Source organism: Saimiri boliviensis, chromosome 10 (assembly GCF_048565385.1).
Source record: "Saimiri boliviensis isolate mSaiBol1 chromosome 10, mSaiBol1.pri, whole genome shotgun sequence".
In the NCBI taxonomy this organism is placed as follows: domain Eukaryota; kingdom Metazoa; phylum Chordata; class Mammalia; order Primates; family Cebidae; genus Saimiri; species Saimiri boliviensis.
In genome coordinates, this window is record NC_133458.1 from 86,545,464 (window position 1) to 86,569,157 (window position 23,694).

The 23,694-nt window shown below is 35.9% G+C and overlaps 1 protein-coding gene across 1 annotated transcript in view; it reads right to left on the reverse strand.

Annotated features, from left to right (window-relative positions):
• Positions 1-23,186, reverse strand: part of TMEM196 (transmembrane protein 196) — a 181,905-nt gene extending 158,719 nt beyond the window's left edge. Inside the window, exon 1 of the mRNA XM_074379598.1 lies at positions 23,113-23,186. The gene's annotated coding sequence lies outside the window, so the exon portion shown is untranslated. The remainder of the gene's footprint in view (positions 1-23,112) is intronic.
• Positions 23,187-23,694: the final 508 nt, after the last annotated feature.

Genomic DNA, 23,694 nt, shown 5'->3' on the forward strand with positions numbered 1-23,694 from the left:
TTACAGCTCTTGAGTGACCAGGTACACAGTCAAGAAGGGGTAATTTATTTTAATTTTTATTTGTTTTTGAGATGGAGTCTCACTGTGTCACCCAGGCTGGAGTGTGGTCGCATGATCTCGGCTCACTGTAACCTGCACACACCACCACACCCAACTAATTTTTGTATTTTTAGTAGAGACAGGGTTATACCATGTTGGCCAGGCTGGTCTCAAACTCCTGACCTCAGGTGATCCACCCACCTTGGCCTCCTAAAGTGCTGTGATTACAGAAGTGAGCCACAGTGCCTGGCCAGGGACCAGTCATATTTTGAAAGAATTATCTCTTCTAAGCAGTAGGTCTCAATATGGTTTTAAAAAGATTCAGGAAACCATGCTGTAAACACATGTACTGTCATCCATGCTTTGTAGTTTTACTTACAAATTACATGCAAAGTAGGCTTAGCATAATTCTTAAGGGCCCTGGGATTTTTGGAAAGGCACAGGCATTTACTTCTCTTTAGCTACAAAAGTCCTAGATGGCATCTTCTTCCAATAGAAGGCTGTTTCACCTACATTGAAAGTCTGTTGTTTAGTGTAACCACCTTCATCAATTATCTGAGCTAGATCTTCTGGCTAACTTGCTGCAGTTTCTGCATTAGGAGTTGCTGCAACCTTCCACATTTATGTTCTAGAGATGGCTTCCTTTCTTAATCCTCATAAATCAACCTATGTAGCGTCAATCTTTTCATCTCAACTGCCTCTTCTCTCTCAGCCTTCACAGAATTGAAGAGAGTTAGGGCCTTGTTCCATATTAGACTTTGGCTTAAGGGAATGTTGTGGCTGGTTTGATCTTCTATCTATACCACTAAAACTTTCCCAGCAATAGGTTTGTTTTGCTTTTTTATTATTTGTATATATTTACACGAGTAGTACTTCTAATACCCTTAAATAACTTGTTCTTTGCATTCACAACTTGGCTAACTGGTGCAAGAGGCTAAGTTTTTGACCCGTCTCCACTTTCAATGTTCTTTCCTCACTAAGCTTAATCGTTTATAGCTTTTGATTAAAAGTGAGAGACATCTGACCCTTACTTCCCTTGAACAATTAAAGACCATCACAGAGCTATCAATTGGCCTAATTTCAATATTCTTGTGTCTGAGGAAATAGAAAGTCCTGAGGAACAGGAGAGAAATGGGGGAATGGCCAGTTTGCAGAGCAGTCAAAAAACACACATTCATTAATTTAGTTCATTGTCATGGTGCACTCAAACAATTATAGAAGGGACATCAAAGATCACTGATCATAGAGCACCAAAACAGGTATAATAAAAATATTGTAAACAATAGGAAAATTATCAAAATCTGACACAGAGACAAGAAGTGAGCACATTCTGTTAAAAAAAAAAAAAAAAAAAAAGACCCCAATAGACTTTCTTGATACAGGTTTCCATAAACCTTCCATTGTTAAAAAAAAAAACCTAATATCTGTGAAGTACAGTAAAGTTAAGCAATATAAAATGAGGCATGCCTGCATTAGGTTACTAAGTGGTGGTATTTTAAAAGGTATGACAGACAGAAGAAACAAAAATATGCCTTGTCTTCTTGTCCACAGAGATCTGAGTTTGGCTGAAAACAGAGACATATATGCCTTAAAAAATAAAAGTTTAAAAAGCTCATCTTGCATGTTTTGTGCATGCTGTTTCTAACTGGAACATTCTCTTTATCCCCTTGCCTGACTCTTCCCAGCTGACTCCTTTCCTTTAAGATTCTAACTAAAGCCTGCATTTCTTCTAGGAGGACTTTCCTGTTCCCAGGAGACTACCTTGGAATCTCCTTATCAATCATTTAGCAGCATTCTGTACTTTCCCTTTTACTATCACTCTTTACAGCAATGAGATGCTTTTCATCTACTTTTTTGTTTACTTCTGAATTTAGAAGAAGCCCAATAAATGTGTCAAATAAATGAATAAAAACCTATGAAGAGTAATTTTAAAAATTAAAAACTAAATGCCATTGACGGTTCAAGAAGGAAGAGGGACTTTAGGCACTCAGAAAAAAACTTCATATAGAAAGTTAGGGTCCGATGCTTTTATCAGTAATAAAAACTAAGATGAAAGGTAGAATTACTCATGGTAATAAAAACTGATTGAAAGTATATATTCACACTTAAGGAAAATTTAAAAATTGCCATTTATTTCTGGCCTATGAGTCACATCTAGAACAAGTCTTGACCTGGTTGACACATTCTGAACATAGCTAACAGCTCTAATTGATCTGAATGCACAGTGTCAAATGAATTAGCATGAGTACAAAAGAATAAAACAGTTTTTTAAATGTGAAGGATAACGATCCAGCCAGCTTTCTGTTTTACTACTTCCAAATGGCTTGACTATGGAAGTAGTGGGTATAACAAGAACAAAGGATTATGGAAAAAGCTATTACTTCAGTTTTTAAATGGGCATGAGATACCTACGGACTTGATAACAGGAGCTATTTTTTGTTTAATTTTCAACCAATTTTATAAAGCCTTCTTAAAGTTACTGGTCTCAGAACTTTTAAAATCCAAAGAAATCATCTTGGATTGCTGAAGGTAATATGACATTTTTCTTTAGCTTCCTCATTCAGTAGAACATATTATTTCCCTGATAGATTCTTTCAGTAGAAATTTGCATTGTTTTCATTTATCAGAGAAGTATGAAAGAGCTGATTATGCTGAACAGATGGCAATGCCCATTAAAAATAAGAACCCAGAACAATTTCATGCAAGTTCATATCTTTCCAATTATATTACCAGTGATAACTAAAATATAATTTTAAAAGTCTCCAATCATTCTGTAAAATGTACAAAATTTAGTATTTATTTTTAAAATTGCTAATTATGTTATTGTCTGTTATTAGACAGAAAATCCAGAATGATGATTGTTTTCTAATATAAGTGCAAAATTGCTTATTTACTTGGATCTTAAAATGAGTGAACTTGAGACTGTTGTAAGTCTCAACAAAGACAACTAAAAGGGTAATATTTCATAAATAATTGGATTTTTTACTGATGACCTGCATCTAATAAACAGAGATCCTCAAAAATCACATCAATCACTGCTCATTGATAACATCTATACTGGGGCATTCATAATTGGTTTTTTCTAAGGCATAGGTTAAAATATTCTAGAGTCTATTAATTCATTTTATCATAGGCTTTGCATGGTATTTTTTTCCTAAGCCAACACTGAGGAAGATGCAAGAAGCAGCTGTAATTTTAATACTGTATTTCCACTACTTTCAAAAGGTAACAAAGGCCTGTTGCTTAGTTCTTTGTTACCTTTTGAAAGTAGTAGAAATATAGTATTATTATTATCAAAGTTGAGATGTTGGCACTTGCAATCACACTAGCAGTAAATATGCCTATTTAACATCTCTTTTTCCACAGCCAGAAATTTTGTTAAAACAAAACTATGATTAATCTAGGTCTTTTTTTAAAAAATAGGTAATAGGCAATAGGTAATTAAACATCTTAGAAGAGTACACTTCATTTTTTAGTCCAGCACCACATAGCTTTCTTCTTTCCCTTCCACTTTTCCATATTAGTTCTTTTTTTTTTTTTTTTTTGAGACAGAGTCATGCTCTGTTGCCCAGGCTAGAGTGCAGTGGTGCCATCTTGGCTCACTGCAACCGCCACCTCCCCAGTTCACACCTCGCAATTCTCCTCCCTCAGCCTCCAGAGTAGCTAGGATTACAGGCAGGTGCCACCATGCCAGCCTAATTTTTGTATTTTTAGTAGAGATGATGTTTTTCCATGTTGGCCAGGCTAGTCTCAAACTCCTGACCTCAGGTGATTCGTCTGTCCCGGCCTCCCAGAGTGCTGGGATTACAGGCATGAGCCATCGTGCCCAGCCCCAAATTAGTTTTTAATGTGAACATTAAGGTAATTTCCCATTGTATAGATGTAATAGCTATACAAACTTTTTAATCTCTTCTTTTTGAAAAATTAGCCACATCACATTCTTTTAAAAAATTTAGCATCCTGTAAGTCTTAGGTAACTATATTTTATGTTTCTTTCATCTGTTTTCATTTTTCTTTGCTTATTATTTTCTAAAATGTTAATTTCATTACATGATGGAAAACCAGGTCACCTATTATAGAAAAGTAGGTAAAAAGTATTTTGGGGGTAATCAAGAATGAACAGGGAAATTTAGGTTTGTATTACCAGAAAACATAAGAAATGATAGAAAAATGAATACAACAAACAAAGTCATTCATTTTCAGGAGGTCAGGTGGCCGAGAATCCTTGTTTATAAAATATCTGTTTTGACTGTGAGGTACAGAATATCACATTCATGAATCATCTGTGTCCTTAAAAATATAAACTATTTTCATAATTAAATTCTAAAAGAATTCCCTTTTTTAAAACAAGTAAATTAATAAACCAACAGATGATTCATTTCTTTATTTTGTTACTTGATTCCCAGTCTTACAATAGCTCCTCTCAGATAATTCTCAACTTTACAAGGTAATTTGGAGCTACTGTTTTTCAAAATCCTTTGGTAATTGTTTGCGCCTGAATCATGCCACCTCATTCCATGGGATGCATTAATATTCAGGTAACTAGACAAGGGTATTAAGCAACTCAGGGTTTTCACAGATATGGAGCTGCAGCTTAATGTTATCTTAAGAGAACGGAAAGCGGAGTCTAGAGAGAAAGCATAGTAATTTAAAACAACTGGCACCCCATAGCCCTCCTTAGAACAGTCATACCCTTTTGGACAGATGCCATAATTCCCTATGAATTGCTTTTCATAAAGCCCTCAGATTCCTAGATCTTATTAAACTCTGTTCACCATCATAGATACATAATTTCTCAGCACTGCTGTCTTTGCTGCAGATTACTTGAGCATATGCTGATTTTGGCTGTGTCACAAACAAAATAAAATTCTTTATTCCTTGTGCTCAAATATTCCAATATATAATTATTCTTTTAGAACAGTATGTTCACTTTTTGTACTTGTCTAGTTATAGAGATAAATTTACTTAGTTCTCTAAGCCATTTGCAAAATTTGTGGCTCTATAGCCATAATAAATTGTGAAATAATACTAGAGGGACAAAAATATTTATAGGAATTTTCTTTCAAAAGAAAAATCTTAAGTGTAATGATTCTTCGTACATTCTCTTAAGTAAGTCATCAGAGCCTGTTATTTTTCTTTGATTCCTTTTAAAATTCAGGCATGGAGATAAGATTGAAATTCCGGTCAAGTCGGCTGTTGCTGAAATTTATAGAACAGATTTGGAGTTACCAATTTAAACTTCATAGTTGGCTGAGAATCCAGCTGTTGGCTCAGTCAGAGAATGCAATGGAAGATTGGACTGAAATCATCCGATACCATCCAAGAAGAGGTCTAGAGACTTGGAGGGAGGAGGAAATAAGTGAATTAAAACTAAACAAAACAAGTCTCAAGAGAAAATAGTTCTTCTGCTGATAGTAATGTAATATTTTCACATTAGAAAGTCTCATCATTGACATGAAAGGAAGGCAATTTTAGCTGCAGCAGTGACTGTAGAAATAACTGACTTGGTCTTCAATTTCTGCAGTTTGGGGAAGCTACCAGAGTACCCTAATCCCCATGTCCCAGAGCTGAGGCAAGCTGGCTGCTTCACACTGTGAGCCAAATGACCAATTACATGAATGTGAAAAGGCCTCATGCCAAACACAAACATACTTTCTGTGGTGGCTATTTTTAACTCTGTGCTATATCTTTTGACCTATTTTCACCTGCTCCATTATCTTAAATATTCACATTCTTAAGGACGACACATCTGAATACTATGCAAATATTTTCTTCATTTTCAAGGTGGATGAAGGAAGACAAGGTTCTGACCCTGAAATAAAGCCTAAGCCTCTGGGCAAATTCATATGTGGTTTGTCAAGTTCACATTCCCTGTTCTGCTAGCAGTGCTTGTTCAGTTTCTTGACTAGAGAAGTCTAGTCATGGTTCACATGTGCTGAGGTTCTAGGTGGCACTTCTTAAACACATTCACAGGGAAACAGACCTTTAAAGAAAAATAATCTTCTCTTTCTTTAAAAAATCATAAATGGGTTCTACAAATGCCTGATCCTCTGGTTCCTGCAATTTCCAAATTGATTTAAAGGTTAGGGGTAGAGAAGTGGTTACTCCTTCAACAGGGAAATTACTGTGCCTGGCTAGAAAGCGAGGCATAATCACATGCTGGTTTGTGCCCCATGGTGCCCTGCTGCGCATTCCTCATTTTCTAAGTAATGACCAGAAGAGGAAATGATAAGGGGCTGAGGGAGTCAACAGGACAGGAGAGAGGGCTTTGCAGACCTTTAAAACCCTGTGCTTCAACACTTCTTTGGGTGGCTCTCCAGAGACCCCGAATATTTTTCCCCAAGGTAGTGCATAAGCCTCATTTGACTTTGGTACTTGGGTTGAACTTTGATTTGACTTGAACCTTGCTGTCATGTTCATTATAAAAGGTACACTAATGGGGCAGTATATTTGAGAGTAACCAGCCTTTACCTATCTGTAACTTGCTACAGGCTTCAACGGATTAAGAAACATTGATAATATTGTAGTCATTTCTTAAACATATTTGTAGAAAGAAGATTTTTTTCTTTTTTCTTTTTTCCTTTTCAAAGCACTTTAACATTGGCTATCTAATTTAAACTTTGCAAACCTTTAGAGCAGGTGGAGTAGAAACCAGAATTTCCACTTTGAACGTAAGTAAATTGAAGGAAAGTTGACCTGAGAATAGGTCCCACAGTCTAAGGGACTGGCTAAATATTAAGGGAAAGGTATTCATTCTAGGGTAGAGACATTAGCAGGCAAGCTTAAAATTGAGTAGAAGAGAATGCCAAGGTAAACCAAATAAAGATGTTTTGGGGTTCAAGAGAGAATTGCATGGTGGTGTGAAGAGTGGAAACCTGAAAGGTCAAAATCAAAGTAAATACAGGGAGAAAGTAGAATGTGATACACTACACTATCTTCTGTTTCCTTGGCTTTCAACCTGGGGTGATTTTTACCTCTAGCAGACATTTGGCAATATCTAAAGATATTTTAGGTTATCAAAACTTAGTGGGGTGGGGAGTATTATTGGTATTATATAGCAGTTAGAAGCCAAAGATGCTGCTAAACATTCTACAATTGCAGGACAGACACACCCCCCCACACACTCTACAAGAAAAAATTTCTAGCCCAAATTGTCAATAGTACTAAGATTGAGAACCCTGATCTATAATACTTACAGTAGTCATCTGGTGAATGGTAAGTCAGCCTAATTTAAGGGGAGAGACTTAGAATGTCTGACATAAATTCTACCACTCTTAGATGCCCTCTGATTTCTTTCTTTAGGAGGTAGATCAGGCTGCAATAGGTTGGATGAAGTGAAAAGCTTAAAGAGAATCATGTACCATTTGTCTGCTCTGTGTTCACTCTATATGAAAATAAGCTATCCAGCTATAAGTTTCTCCCTTTTTATTTTACATGCTAAAGAATACTGTTTTTAAAAATTTGTGTATCTTTTTTATTAAGATATAGCGTAGAGTTATTTGAGATATACTTGCTAGCCCCTTTTTTGAAAGGGTTATATTTTTAAATTATATTGTGTCAAACTGCAAAAAAAGATCTACTTTTGTAGAGAGGCTGCTAAATAAATATTCACTTTTGTATTTTCTTTTTCATATGCTTACTAAAAGCATGTACATCCAGAGATTTGAGTCAGCACTGGCTGCAGAGAAAGCAAGCAATATATAATCAGTGGGAATCTATGGCATTGCTGACTGCCTCTGCTGAAAGCAATTGTGTCCTGCATATTTTTTTTTTTTTTTTTTTTTTTTTTTTTTTTTTTTTTTTTTTTTTTGCCTAATACCCATTTGCAAGGTAGCTTTCTGCCAACAGCATCTTTCCCATGCTGGAGAACTGGGCTTCTGCTTTGAGCAGAGTTAAAAAAAAAGATGCTTTGTATTTTCTTTTTGTGTTGTTTAGATGTGCTAAACATGTAATTGTAAAAATGAGGACAATGAAATTAGGAAACATAGGTTTACTTAATATTTACTAGAAAATATCCAGCCCAAGGTTGTTTAAGGCAGACAATCACTTGCCTGCTGTAATCTAGACTTGTGCTGCTCAATTTGATAGTCAAGTGTGGGACGACTTAACATGTAAAAAATTAAAATTAATTAGAAACTTGATTCCTCAGGTTCACCAGTCACATTTCAAATGTTAAAACAGTGGTTAGCAACCAACATAATGGGCAGTGCAGATACAGAATATTTCATTATCACAGAAAGTTCCACTGGACAAGGCTTCTCCAGTTGAGCGGATTCAACAGTTGATAATAGTGTGAAGACAATGTTGAAGGCCAGTGAGCTTTTCTTTGAGCATTCAAAATGCTCCTGCAGGGCCACTTGAAGTGTCTCCCCAGGAGGCAATAACTATAAAGGCCTCGCCATATTTTTGTTATTCATCTAACAATTACTTATTCAATCCCTGCTATAGGTTAGGCACAATTGTAGGCATTAGGGAAAGAAATTAGCAAAACCAAGAATGCCCTTGTCTTCAAAGGGGTTAAATTTGAATGTAGAAGACCAAAGATTTATTTTTAAAAATGTAAATTTATACATATACATACATACATATATAAATCATACATCCAGGAAATGATCACTGTTAGGAAGAAATATGAGAGTGTGAGGGAAAGATACTAGTTCCTTCCCTACTATTTCCTTCTACAATAGCGTTCTCAAGGAATATCCTTTTGAGGAGATGGTAATTAAGTAGAGTCCTGAAGGCAGTGAGTAGTGTAATTAACGGAAATATCTGGAGCAAGGGCATTTCATATCCAGGATATAAAAAACGCAAAGGCTCTGAGATGGTAACATTCTTGTCAAGTTAAAGAAAGCCAAAGGAGGCCAGCAGTGCCAGAGCAGAACAAGTAAGAAGATCAATAGGAAATGAGGTTGGTTATAGGCAATGGCTGGATTATATGTTTATTAAAAGCCATGGTAAAGGCTGGGCATGGCGGTTCATGCCTGTAAACCCTGCACTTTGGGAGGCCAAGGCAGGTGGATCACCTGAGGTCAGGAGTTTCAGACTAGTCTAGTCAACATGGTGAAATCTCATCTCTACTAAAAATACAAAAATTAGCTGAGTTTGGTGGTGAGTGCCTATAATCTCAGCTACTTGGGAGGCTGAGGCAGGAGAATCACTTGAACCTGGGAGGCGGAAGTTGCAGTGAGCCAAGGTTGTGCCATTGCACTCCAACCTGTGTGACAGAGAGAGACTCCGTCTCAAAAAGAAAGCTGTGGTAAAAATTCTAATTTTGTTCTAAAAGAGATTGGAGACCTTTGTAGCATTTGAGTGCTGAAATGATATGATCCAATTAACATTTTTTAAAGTATCCTCTGACTGCCGTATGGGGAACACGACAAATTTGCAAGAACTGAGGCAGCGTGACTAGTTGATAAGGCATTGCTACAAACTGGAAAGGAAATGATGGTGCCTTAGAGTGTTGTCACTGGAGGATATGAGATGTGGTTCAATTAGAAAAATACATTAAAGTTAAAGAATTAACAAGATTTACTGATTAATAAAACGTAGGGTCTAAAATAAGGGCAGGGTTCAAGAGTGACTCTAAGGTTTTGCTTGAACTGGATAGATGGCAGTATAACATTTAGTAAGATGAGGGAGTGTGGAGCAATAGCAAGTTTGGGGTGAGTGTAGTACACAAGAGTTCTCTGCAGAGAATATTTAATGTGAGACACTGAATATTCAAGAGGATATCTTCAAAAAATAATTGAATATATAAATCTGGAGGTTAGAAAAGAGGTTGGAGCTGATAATACAAATTTGAATGTTAACTGTACGTAATACGGCATTTAAAGCTGTGAAGTTAATGGATATCACAAAAGGAGTCATTGTAGATAGGGAAGAGATACCTAAGAACCGAATCCCGAGGCAGTTCATTTTACAGATGTGGAATGGAAAGAAGAAGGAAGTAGAGGAGACTAACTCAACCATTCATGCAGGAGAAAGTCAGGAGTGTGTGGTATCCCAGAGAACAAGTGAAAATTTTATATTTAAAAGCAGAATGGTTAATTGTATCAAATGCTTGCAATACGCTGAACAAGATCAGAAATGAAAAGTTTCCATTGCATTTGGCAATGTACGGTTTCTTAGTGAGAAGTTTCAGTGGAGGGCTGCGGACTAATGCCTATCCTGGGAGATTTCAAAAGTAAACAAGAGGTTTAGGAGGGTAAGAAGTGGTGGCAGGAAGTATCCATACCTCGTTTTGAGGAGCTTTGTTATAGAGGATAGAATTATTGTAGTAGCTGGAAGTTTATGTGGCTTTTCTGGATTTGTTTATTTTAATAAAGGAGGAACTAACATGATGAATAGATGATGCAGAAGAGGGAAAAAGTGGATGGTGTGGGAGAAATACAGCATAATTTCAAGAAAAAAGATGAGAACACCAATGGCTTTGAAATTACCCAAATCCATCTGGCCTTGACTCAGGAGCTGTTTAAAATACTAAAATAATTTACAATTAAAAAGTGAGCCATACTTCAAAACATACTAAGAGGTCATAAGGGAAAGATAACATCAACCCCCTTAACCCTCAAAGACAATAATTTCTTTTTTTTTCTTTTCTTTTTTTTTTTTTGAGACGGAGTTTTCCTCTTGTTACCCAGGCTGGAGTGCAATGGCGCGATCTCGGCTCACCGCAACCTCCGCCTCCTGGGTTCAGGCAATTCTCCTGCCTCAGCCTCCTGAGTAGCTGGGATTACAGGCACGCACCACCATGCCCAGCCAATTTTTTGTATTTTTTAGTAGAGACGGGGTTTTACCATGTCGACCAGGATGGTCTCGATCTCTTGACCTCGTGATTCACCCGCCTCGGCCTCCCAAAGTGCTGGGATTACAGGCTTGAGCCATCGCGCCCGGCCAAGACAATAATTTCTAAATTGAAAGTTAATGGCATGTTTGCATCTTCTTCTTCTACCTGCCTTACTACCATTTCCTGTTGTGGGTTGAACTGGGCCTACAGCTAAAGGAGACTGATAAAGATAGTGCTTGATGGTGTGGGCTTGATGTGTTGAGCTTGACTTGAGACAATGCATCAGTTCACCAGTATTGATGTTCTGCTTCATGACTAGGACTCTGTAAGACGCACTGGCTTCTTTATATTACAAAAGGCTGCCAGGGTGAGAACTACTGATGAACATTTGAGGAACTATAATATCCAGAACTTATAAATCATGGAATTGGTAATAAAATAATTTATACTATTATTGGAGCAGGGAGTAGCCAAAGATCAGAAAACATGAATTCACTATTTCATCTGTTTAAAAAAATACTTAAAAGATACTCAGCAATTATTATTTAGGATAATTCAGCTTTATGATAACACCACATCTGCTGAGTTCAGAGATGGTGCACCAAATATTTCCCTTAGCTACCTACCATCAGCTCATGTAGGTAAATGTAGAAGCATTTCTTTGTAAGGAATGTCCCAAGAGAAGATTAACACATATATTTATGGATTATCTTTTATTGGCTTCTATGTGTAATGATAGTTATTCTACTGCTCAGTTTGACCTTTCAAGAAAATTTTCCCTTAATAAAATCACTCTTTTAAAAATAAAAGAAAAAAAAACCTTTTCTTATCTTTCTTATTTTCTTTACCAGTATGAAAGTTACTGTCACATATGTTATTAATGTATTAGATAATAGATATCATATATGTTTAATATTAATCTTAATTAACATACAGCAAAGTCTTTTGTAACTTAGTGCTCAACAAATATTAGCTTGAATAGATATATTATTAATGCTTCCAGAAAAAAATAAACACAGAGATGCTAACTTATCCACATTAAGCTAAATATTCCCATCTATAAGCTACTTTCTAATTATGTTAAGTTTTTCATATGATGTTATTTGATTTCATCCTCCCAACATTTATGTGGATTAGGTATTATTAGGGCTGTATACTATCAATGAGGAAATGCTTATTTAGGGTTTTGGAACTTGCTACAGATCACACAAGTAGGATGTGGCAGTGATGAAATTTACACTTGGATCTGACTGATTCCAAGTCCCACACTGCCTATTAGTGTTTAGGTTAGCTTGAAGTTGAAGGGGCTGTTTGGCTATTACATATTTTATTTGACAGAATAAGCCAAAGCACTTGGTAGTTTACAGGTTTACTAAAGGCCAGTAGGGACATTTTACAGGGAGAGGAGAGGGAATCTAAAACAAAGCCATTGCCATTTCTCCACCCTAAATAATATCCTTTGGTTCCAGCACTCCATTGAAACTACTCTATCAAAAAACAATGATTATCTAATTTCTATTCCACTGTACATTTCCCATCCTTATTGAATTTGGCCTTTACTTAGTATTTAATACCATGTACTATTTCTGTTATATACCTAATATTAACTAATGAGAACTACCATTTAAGTAGGATTTGGATTTTTCAGAAAGGCTAGACATTTTAAATGAGTTTTTTTCTCTTTGTGTAATCTCTTAACATGAGATTTGGTTTTCTCAAAATAGAACAATGTAAAGACCTGTATCTATATTTGTGTTTTTTTTTTGTTTTCCCAGAAATAATTGTAATATATCTTTCCTTTATTGTTTCCCTCAGGTATCATGTTTAGTGGTACTTAGGTTTTTCTGTGTAATGTTAAACATTGTAGGTACGTTAAACCCTCAAAGCACAAGGTTAAATTTTAATTATAATGATCCATTGGTACTTGGAAGTGTGCAATGAATGGAAAAAGTTAAGGATGTTACTCCATTGTTGAAACAATACAGGTTGTGAGAAAGAAGATATGATCTCAAAGGAAAACACCAAAAGACATCTCTCTGCCTCTTTCATTAAATAAGTTTTGAGAAGTGAGAGTAGATTGTTATTGTAATGATAAAAGATGAAAGTCAGAAAACATAGAGTTATTCTAATATAGGGAAACTCTTCTTTAAAAGCTTTGTGAAAACACTGTTTTTGAGTCTCAGCTTGTTTCCATAGTATACCAGGTAAAAATACACTTTTCCTTCATTATTCATTGCCTTTGCACCAGGTGTCCCCTTCATAGAGTGTTCTCTGTTATTCCAGTGCAGGGTTCTTGATCTCAGCACTGTTGATAGATTTGACAATTTGCACAGTTGTTTTTGCTAGAGGATGGGGGTGAGGGGAGACATCATGTTCACTGTAGATTGTTTAGTAGCACTGCTGTTTTTAAAATACTGGACACAATAATACAAACCTACTATCACCACTCATTCATCTTGTGTCCCCCTTTGAGAACAATTACTCTAGTGAAAACTTATAAGTGAAACACAACTGTAGTGGAAAAACTTCAGCGATCACCTCAGAAAAGACTTTGAAAGACCCCAGTCCTCCCTTCCAACAGATCCGATCATTTCTTTGCACTTCGGTCAAATGTTAAACCAATCTCTTTTATAAAAATTATTACACTCTTTGTGTTCATGGAACAAATATTTCTTCAATGCTTGATCTAGCTAGCTCTGATGAATCTAGTGTTCTGGTGTGTATTTCTTTCTGAAAAGAAATATAATGTTTCATCATATAATGTCATTCTGAAATCAACCATGGGGGTAGTATTATTATCAATGGAAATTGGAAAATGCTGCAATTTTTTTTCCCTAGAGAGCTGAATATTAAACATTTTATCATATCCCCCTCATGCCTACTATATGGCAACTCTTCTCTGAATAGTGGGAACATATGGGATAAGAGGGACACTATGTCATTAAACAAATTTTATTAACTAAATTATGAATTCCTCAAAGATTATTTTCCACTCATCTTCTAAATCCGGCACTAGCATAGGAACTGATTCATTGGTGACACTCAAAAAGTTAATAACAACATTTACTTAAACACTCATTTAAATTATGACTGTGGAATTTCTTCACAGTACTTTTTAAACAATGCTTTTGCTCCAGTTTATTTTTGAGTCTAGAACTTTCTTACAATTGGATGTTTCAGTGGTTAGTTTTCTTACATTTCTAAAATTTAGTGATTCAACAGGAAGATTCTCTCAAGCTGCAGGAAGTTTCGCAATTTGATTATGTCTATTCTAAGCTTTTCAAAATGTTTTTTTTTTGCAATTTCTTACAATTACTTTGACCATTTCATTCAGCAGGGTCTTTTGGAAAGTTAAGCTTTCTCTTTCATTCTCCTAAAGATTACTCTTCACTCCATGGTTTTGCCTCATTTTTTCTTGTCCTTTTTTTCTTGCTTTTTTTTTTTTAAACATTTTTTAGTGATTCAGATTTTTACAACTATACTATATATTGATTTTAAACTCCTTTTTATTAAAACATAAAATCAGCACAGTTTTAGAGAAGTGATTACACATGAGGAGAGGAAGAGAAAAAAGGATTAATTTGTAAAAATTTATCTGTATCTCTGATTATTTCATTAAAAAAAATCCTAAAACAAAAATGGCAATTTCTTAACTTTTGTTAAACATGTATGTCGAATAAAGAAGTGAATGTTTTCTCTACTGTGTGCATGTTTAAAATGTTTTATAATTACTTATGAAATAATAAAGCATTGTGTTTAAAAATTAGATAATCTAGAAAACACAATGGAAATAAGGACTGGCTGCAATATGAACACCCAGTAGTGATATCCCAAGTATGTATTAATAAAAACCAGTGTGGTATGGGTGCTGATCAGTCAGCAGGGGTTTTAGATAACTTCTACATCCCTACACTCACACACGCCTGCTGATGCCTGTTCTGCTTGCAGCCCCTGGAAACTAGTGCCCATATTTTGTTTGTACCTTTATGAACTTTTTTGGGCATACTTTTATTTTTCACATTATATATTTGAATACAGGCATGAGTAATTTTTTTCAAAAATCCCAGCACATGGCATTTTTTTTAATAACAATTTTTATGGTTGTAGTTCTTCACTTATCTATTGTTAGTATTTCCCAGAGGATTCAAAACTTCAGGAAGTCAAGGCTCCAGTCTTTCCTGTTCATCATGATAAATCTGGGACTTAGCCTAGTGCTTGGAATATGGAGTGCTCAAAATATATATCATTAACATCTTATGTAAATAGATATATAGGTAGGTCTTTGAGATACAACAGCATATTAACTAATTCCCTTCTGGTGATGGATGTATCAATATTTTGAATAGTAAAATCTTTACAGTATAATCTTTGAAGATTTCTAAAGTCAAATAATCTATAACTAACAACCTCTAAGAAATCTGAGAGGAGCATGACCTCTAGGAAACTGGTCCTAGAATGAATAACATACCTGTACAGGTAAAATGATTGAGTCACCAAAAGTTTATGATACTGTGAGTGACAGTACCGGAATTTATACTGGTCTTTTGGGTTTTTCCAGGGAACATGTAACCAAGCAAAGTAAATTACAAGCAATATTTTGTGAAAAGAATCTAAGTTTCCTCATTAACTTTGGCTTTCTATTGGGACGAAAGTTGAAAAATATTCTATTCTATTTTTAAAAACACTTTTCCAAGAGAGTACCTGCAACTCTTTCTTCAAAAGACCCAAGGCATGCTGAAATTGATGTTCCTTTGGTAAGAAGGAGGTTTATGTTAGTATTTTCTGAACATCTCAGCATGTTCCTTCTATATCCTTTCAACTGTTGACCTTTCAAGATAGTCTTTAAGTATATAAATTTGCTAGAAACATCCTAAATCCACAAAATACGGTCTTGATTAATTTCAGATGTAAACATACTCTCATGTAGGATTAATTAATATCTTCACTGTTAGAAAAAACAGATCCCAAAATGTGACTAAGGACCAATGTGGGCAACACACAGTCCTGATTCACTTCAAGTTAAGCATCAAGGTACCACAATAAAATCTCACATGGAAATATTGTAGACAACTTTACTGGAGACTGATTTGATTGGCAATGAACCCCATTAGTGCCTATAATAATTGTATAAGTCTGTTCTCATGCCGCAAATAAAGACACACCCAAGACTGGATAATTTACAAAGAAAAAAAGGCTTAATGGACTCACAGTTCCACATGGCTGGGGAGGCCTCACAATCATGGTGGAAGGTGAAGGAAGAGCAATGGCACATTTTACATGGCAGCAAGCAAGACAGCATGCTTGTGTGTGGGAAGTGCTCTTTATTAAACCATCAGATCTTGTGAGACTTATTCACTATCACAAGAGGAGTATGGGAAAAGCCTGCCCCTATAATTCAATTACGTGACACGAGGTCCATCTCATGATATGTGGGGATTATGGGAACTACAATTCAATATGAGATTTGGGTGGGGACACAGCCAAACCATATCAATAATCAAAAATACAGGAAGAAGGTAAAAGGGATTCCACAGTATTTTTTAATTTATTCACTAAGAACAGTGACTATGCAAATACTTATAGTGGTCAATCTTCATTTATTATAGAAATACTCATGCCCTAAAGATTGCACTGTAGCACACAAATGCTGTTGCTATCTCCTAGCAGTAGTGAAATGGCATATTTAGGACATGGATTAAAAACAGCAATTTGTTTGAGTGAAGGGAGCTAAAGTCCCGAACAGCTATTATTCCTTCACTAAACCAATTTTCAACAGAACGTATGCAATAAAAAAGTCAAAGATGGGACAATCATAGTAAATAAAACCAGATGAAATCATATCCCTACTGTGTACAAAAGTGTCAAAAGTAAAACAACTGCAGTGAGAGGAAATCCTTAGGACTTTCTGGTGGCTAAAAATTAAGTCAAGTGAGCTTTTCTTATAGTCTCTCATGACAGACAGTCTAATTTTGTTGTACCTCAGGAACAGAACCATGGCTTATTGGTTTGCTTTAGTTTTGAATTTGATATCTTCCACTACCTAGATTTAGGCATCTATGAATGTAAATCATACATTCCTGAAGGCCCTGGAGCACAAGCAGAATTCACCTGGTAAATACTGCTAAATGTTTTGAGGGCCCTTCCATTCAGCTGGGGTGAGAATTCACCATCTGCTTTGAAACCAGATGAGCAAACAAAAGCACATATAGCTGATTTACAAAATTCCTTCAAGGAGAAAAGAAGCCTTGGGCCACTAAATGTCAAAGCTGCTTATTTCTCAGCATAGTTGAGTTCAGACTCAGCAGTGCTGTGATAGAGGTTTGAAGGTGAATGACTGCACAAATCTGAAGCCAAGAGTCTGGGCAGAAGACAATGATTAAAAAAAAAATTATCTAACGTGTTAAAACAAAACTCTCAGGAAAATAATGGTTTTCTTTCTAAATTAGCTTTGCTTATACCTACAAGATACAAAGGACAGTGGCAATAGATTGATGATTGTGAATTGGCACTTACATTTTTGCATGCATAAAATGGAATGATGAAAACATATTAATGACTATTTCCATTGCTTCCCACAAGGTAATCAACACAATCAAATCATGAGACCCAATGTCTAAATGCTTTGTATTTTTATAGCTTCTTTGTATAATTCTTGATTTTGTTCAATATTTAAGTTATTCACTAGCATTCTCTGAGTTTTAAATTGCCTTTCATTGTTAACTAATTATTGATGTTTACTGTGGCAGATATATTTTTAGCTGGTTCATAGGCTCCCAATTAATAATTTTCTTTCCACTCCATGTAACAGCAATGCAATTGTTTTAAAAATCAACTAATTCTGGTTTCTGGTCTAAGTTGGAGGAATTTAACAACTCATAAGTAATGGCACTGTAATTCTAAATAAAGTTTTCTTTATAAAAATTTTTATGAAAAGTTATATTTTTATGAGAATTGTGGTTCTGTTGGGAACAACAGACACAGACACTGGCTCAGTTAAGGTAAAATGAGGCATATTAGAATGATGTGGCTAGATATGGGAAGCTTCACAGGAAAGAAGAGATGGAGCCGGGCGTAGTGGCTCATGCCTGTAATCCAAGCACTTTGGAGGCCAAGGCGGGTGGATCACCTGAGGTCGGGAGTTCAAGACCAGCCTGACCAACATGATGAAACCCCGTCTTAAAAAAAAAAAGAGAGAGAGAGATGGGAAGCTAACTTCGAGCAGGCAGAAACCAATCAGTTCTGGGTGGTTTCAGTATCTCTACAGTCATCTGTGTACAACCACTGTCCCTGTGACAGTCCCTTGAAAATTCGAGCCATTGGAAGAGAGTCAGAATTATTATATTCAGTCTATATATCATTTTAGGGAAAAAATGATTAAGAAGAAGCATCTCCCAAGGTCCCCTGAAACAAATCTGATCTTCAGCATGAGGGCAGCACATCAGTAGTTGTCTGGAACTGGAGGATGGATGGTATGGCTTCATCTGGGAAGAGACACAAGGAATCCTTTGCAGTGATGGAAATGTGTATCTTGACTAGGTTGACACTTAGACTGGTGTATAAATTTGTCAAACATTTCGGTAATGTAAACTTCAATAAATTTTGTTGTGTATAAAGCACATATCCACAAAGTTGATTTTAAAAAGACATCCAGAAAATTTGCAGTTTGCAAACGATATTAAAATATACCTGTAAGTAGTTTGATAATAACAATGAAAACCAACTCTGTTCAACACATCTCTAAGACGGCAAAAATTGACTTTTGGCATGACAGTGTAAGGAGCTCCAGATAAAAACAGCAACCATTTAAAGCTTTGAGAAATGGCCCTATGCATGAATAGCAAATAAAATAGTATCTATTTGAGAAAATCTATAAAAACAAGTGAAAAAGGCAAGAGTCTATAGTATTTAAGTCCAAACTGCTCTCTTCTTTTCCCCCTTCTCAGATCAGTAATCTGTAGATATTTCACTAAAGATTACTAAAACCAAGAACACAGGACCACACCGCTTGTTTGCTCCCAGTTGGAGAGCTTTCTTTGCTTTCTTTTTAGGAGGATTAAGATATCCGTATTTCTTATCTTACACACAGCTGCCGTTTGCAGAGGCTGAGTGTGGCTGAGAAGTAGAGGTCACTTTCATCCATTCAATTCCCATGGCACAGATACGTTTTGCTTTAGGTGTGGAATGCTGAGGACATGGGGACCTAATCGTCTTTGACCTGGATTGTGAGGAGGCACATTTCAGCTCCAGAAGGGGTAAGCCAAGGGGACCTTAGGCTACTTTTGTACAGTTATCCACCACCAAGTGTTCAGCTTCTAGAGTGAAAGTGATATCCAGAAATATCACTCAGAGAAAAGTTTACCAACAAGCCATAAAAGAGCATCTAATTTCTTCCCAAAGGAACTGCTTCACTTGCAACATATTTTGGAGAAGTTCATGGACAAGGACTTCATGACTAAAACACCAAAAGCAATAGCAACAAACGTCAAAGATAGAAAAATGGGATCTAATTAAACTAAAGAGCTTCAGCAAAGCAAAAGAAACAATCGTTAGAGTAAACTTGCAACCAACAGAATGGAAAACAATGTTACATACTGCCCATCTGACAAAAGGCTAATATCCATAATCTACAAACTACTTAAACAGACTTACAACAAAAATACAAACAACCCTATCAAAAAGTGGGCGAAGGGTATGAACAGACAATTCTCAAAAGAAGACATTTATGCAGCCAACGAATATATGAAAAAAAGCTCATCATCAATGGTCATTAGAGAATTGCAAATCAAAACCACATTGAGATACCATCTGATGCCAGTTAGAATGGTGATCATTTAAAAAATCAGGAAACAACAGATACTGGAAGGGATGTGGAAAAATAGGAACGATTTTACAGTGTTGCCGGGAGTGTAAATGCATTCAATCATTGTGGAAGACTGTGTGGCAATTCCTCAAGGATCTAGAAACAGAAATACCATTTGATCTAGCAATTCCATCACTGGGTATATATCCAAAGGATTATAAACCATTGTATTATAAAGACACATGTACATGTATGTTTATTTTGGCATTGTTCACAATAGCAAAGACTTGGAACCAACCACAATGCCCATCAATAATAGACCGGATAAAGAAAATGTGGCACATATACACCATGGAATACTATGCAGCCATAGGGAAGGATGAGTTCATGTCCTTTGCAGGGACAAGGATGAAGCTAGAAACCGTCATTCTCAGCAAACTGACACAAGAACAGAAAACCAAACACTGCATGTTCTTACACATAAGTGGGTGTTGAATGATGAGAACACAGGGACACAGGGAGGGGAACATTATATACCAGGGCCTGTTGGGGTTGGGGGGCTAGGGGAGGAGTAGCAGGGGAGGTGGGAGACTAGGGGAGGGGTAGCTTTAGGAGAAATACCTAATGTAGATGATGGAGAGATGGATGCAGCAAACCACTATGGCACATGTATACCTATGTAACAAACCTGTATGTTCTGCACACGTACCCCAAAACTTAAAGTATAATAATAATAATAATAATAATAATAATAATAAAGAGAAGTTCAAGCATGAAAAAACTCATAAGAATAATGGAAATGGTGATAGAAGCCAACTGAGAAAAAGTATGGTCTAAATTGTAAGTTGGTTAGTTTGCAAGATGGAACAATGGTACAAGGTAGGTGGGAGGGACCACTCTGGAATAAAAAAGAGATAAAGGATGACCTCAACAACTTTCTTCAAATTAGCTAAAATTTGATTGTATTTATTTGTATAGTAATTTATGTTCCAGGGCATTGTTATGAGAAAGAGAGATATCATTCAGCAATTAATGAAGTTTAACGGATAGGTCCAGTAAGGGAAAGGGAAAAATAGAGCCCTACCAAAGCCACTATCATTCCAGAGTGACTGTGGGCATACTCAAAGCTGTGTCTCCCTAAAAAAAAATCAGAGGTTTAACACTGAAAGAATGACTAGATTTCACTGAAATAATCCTGCCATCCTCTAAACAAATAAATAAGCAAAAAATAATAAGCCCCTAGAGGGTGTGAAGGGACAGTACCCAGAGGTGCTACAATATGTTTTCTAAAATTTCCAGTTTTTATTAACAAAGTATAAAAGATGAAAAGAAAGAAGAAAGTATAACAATACATCAGAGGTTTAAAAAAGCAGACAACAAATTCCCTGTGAGAGCACACACACACAAAATCCTATTTGTTAGGAAAAGGCTTATCGAACACTATAAACAAGTTCATAGAACTAAAGTAAATTAATATTAAAGAAGCAAACAAAAGTATGATGACAATCCTACCTCAAATACAGAGTATGACATAAAAAATGACAAAAGACCAAATGAAAATGCTAGAGTATACAAATGCAGTAACTGGGAAAACATCCACTAGAGGGGCTTAACAATAGACTTGAACAGACAGAAAAATCAAACTTGAAGAGAGCTCAGTAAAGATTATGTGGGCCTAAAAACAGAATAAAAGAATAAAGAAAAATAAAGAAAGCCTCTAAGGAAACATTACATGTAACAGGATACCAAAAGGGAGAAGGGAGAGAAAGGACAAGAACATGTATTTAAAAAAATAATGGCTGAAAACTTCCTAAATCTATTAAAACCCAATAATCTACACATCAAGGAAGCCCAACAAATTCCAAGGAGGGTAAATATGAGGATTTTCACAAACAGGTATACTTTAGCAAAAATGGTGAAAGCCAAAGAGAAAATTGAAAGCACCAAGAGAAAAATGACTTATTACTTAAAAAAGAATACCTTCAAAATTAATAGCTATTTTTTTCTCTTCTTTATTATTTTTTCTTCTCTCTCTCTCTCTCTCTCTCTCTCTCTCTCTCTCTCTCTCTCTCTCTCTCTCGACAAAGTGTTGCTCTCTCACTCAGGCCAGGGTGCAATGTTGTGATGAAGGCTCACTGCAGCCTTTACCTCCCATGTTCAAGAGACCCTTCTCACCTCAGCCTCTTGAGTAGCTCAACCACAGGAGCAGGCCACCATACCTAGCTTTATTATTATTATTTATTTGTAGAGACATGCTCTCCCTATGTTGCTCAAGCAGGTATCGAACTCCTGAGTTCAAGCAATCCTCCCACCTTGGCCTCCCAAAGTGCTGGAATTGAAAGCATGAGCCATCATACCTGGCCAATAGCTGATTTCTCATCAGAAAAAAAAAAACACAAAAAACAAACAAACAACAACAACAACAACAACAAAAAAGCCAAAAGAGAGTGGAATAATCAAAGAGCTCAAAGTGGAAACAAGCAAAATAAAAACGCCAACTAAAATTATTTTATTTTACTTTAAGTTCTGGGATACATGTGCGGAACGTGCAGGTTTGTTTCATAGGTATACATATACATCTAGGTTTTAAGCCCCACACGCATTAGGTATTTGTCCTAATGCTCTCCCTCCCCTGGCCTACCACCCCCAACAGGCCCTGGTGTGTGATGTTCCCTTCCCTGTGTCCATGTATTCTCATTGTTCAACTTCCACTTATGAGTGAGAACATGCATTGTTTGTTTTCTGTTCCTGTGTCAGTTTGCTTTGCTAAATATAAGAATTTTATAGCATATACTGAAAGGATTCTACTATGAAATTCTTATATTTAGCAAAGTTATATTTTAAAAATGAATCTGGTTTGCTATTATTTTGTTAAAATTTTTCACTTCTAACTTCATGAAATATATTGGCCTATAGATTTCTTTTTTTGTTGGGTCTTTGTCTGGTTTGGGTATCAGGGCAATGCTGTTCATAATCACCTGATAGATGCAAGGAGGACTCAGCATATGCAAATCAATAAACATGATACAGCACACTAACGAAGGTTAAAAAAGTATATGATCACCTCAATAGACACACTAAAAAAATCATCTGATAAAATTGAACACCCCTACAAGATAAACACCCTTAACACAATAGGTACAATAGGTACAAATGGAATATACCTTAACACAGCCATATATGACAAACTCACGGCCACCAAATTGACATACAGATTTAATGCAATCTGTATCATAATACAAATGATATTTTCAGAGAAATAATTAAAACAATCCTAAAATTTGAATGGAACCGTAAGACGCCAAATAGCCAGAGCAATAATGAGCAAAAAGTACAAAGCTCAAGGTATCACACTACCTGACTTCAAAATATACCACAAATCTATAATAACCAAACTAGTATGATACTGGCATAAAAACAAACATATAGGCCGATGGAACAGAATAAAGAATCTCAAAATAAATCCACATATTTACAGCCAACTTACTTTTAACAAAGGTGCCAAGAACACACATTGGCGAATAGGACATCTCTTCAATAAATGATTCTGGGAAAACTTAAATACCTACAGGAAGAAGAAAGAAATTAGACTCCTATGACTCACCACATACAAAAGAAACCGACCCCAAATGGATTAAGGACTTAGTTACCAAACTATGAAACTACTAGAGGAAAACCTAAAAGAATCAAATTTATTTGAGCCCCGTAACATTGTTCATGTAACATTTAGAAACAAAATGTGAGGAACAGAACTTATATACATCTTTTCTGGTCAGGTAGCTCTCCTTATCTCTTAGACTTATATCCGTATATTAAGGCAGAATTCAAGTATTGAACCAACTACCTCAATGTAAAAATTAGCACTAATGTTATTAATACATTTCCCATAGCACCTGACTGTAAAGCATCATGTTCTTGGGGGGGTCACTGCTAAATCCCTCCTCTTCCCTTCCTGTCTATTTTCAGTGTCTGCTTTCATTTGTCTTCACAGAAGCCAGGACCATCTTCTGTGACATACCTAGAGCATGTATGAACATTCACTATAGAATGAAAAGCAGGGTTGTCTGTG